The following is an 807-nucleotide window of genomic DNA, read 5'->3' as shown; positions in this document are numbered from 1 at the left end:
TTCCATTCTTGATATGATTTTGAGTATCTTTTGAGTATCCAAATGTTGTCTTACCCGGGGACAAGGGGGTAACTAGTAAACCCCCACTCGTTTATGGCCATGCTTAAATCTGTGTGGCAAATTCCACAGAACAACACTTTGAACCTCACATCATTTTCTCCTGTCTCCCTATACATTAATCCCACGAAATTAAGTTTCATTCAAAGAAAACATATAATATGAAACATAATTCCTAGAGATCAATTCGTTAAAAGGAAACTGGAACCTTCTTGAGAAATGGAAAGGCGAGATAACTCCAGATTCGTCTTTTACAGCCAGTCCGTACGCCTCCTTCTTAAGGACCTCTCCCATTATGGATAAGCAATAAGAGAATAAGGCTGAGAATTGTTCTTTGAGTGATGATATTAATAATTGAGAAATGTAGGGATAGTGAAGAGGAGTGACACGGTTTAATATAGGAGAGGCTTGTTGAACCGATATGAGTACTATTACTCATCACTCGCTTGGACCATTTTCATTACGTTTATTTGATGTTTCTGAACTTATCTTACCATATATACACTAGAAACCAATGAACTTTCGGACTATATAGTAGGTTGAGGAGTGAGTAGTGAGTACTATTACTCATTACTCTCTTGGACCATTTTCATAACGTATATTTGATGTTTTGTAATTGTTTTACCATATGAACTTTTTTTTGAACTATAAACCAATGAGCTTTCAGACTATATACTAGGTGAAACCAATGAACTTACAGACTATATAGTAGGTGTGATCTCACGCGAACAAAATATTCTTACGAGAATT

The 807-nt window shown here is 35.8% G+C and overlaps 1 long non-coding RNA gene across 1 annotated transcript; it reads right to left on the bottom strand.

Moving 5' to 3' along the window:
- Positions 1-708, bottom strand: LOC106322073. Its single transcript, XR_001266211.1, has 2 exons — positions 266-708; positions 1-168 (listed from the first exon to the last, which is right to left on the bottom strand). It is a non-coding gene; the product is annotated as an uncharacterized LOC106322073 (long non-coding RNA).
- Between the last annotated feature and the right edge of the window lie 99 nt (positions 709-807).

Source organism: Brassica oleracea, unplaced genomic scaffold, assembly GCF_000695525.1.
Source record: "Brassica oleracea var. oleracea cultivar TO1000 unplaced genomic scaffold, BOL UnpScaffold05850, whole genome shotgun sequence".
NCBI lineage: Eukaryota > Viridiplantae > Streptophyta > Magnoliopsida > Brassicales > Brassicaceae > Brassica > Brassica oleracea.
The sequence above is the reverse complement of the archived record's forward strand: the minus strand, read 5'-3'. Positions and strand labels throughout refer to the sequence as shown.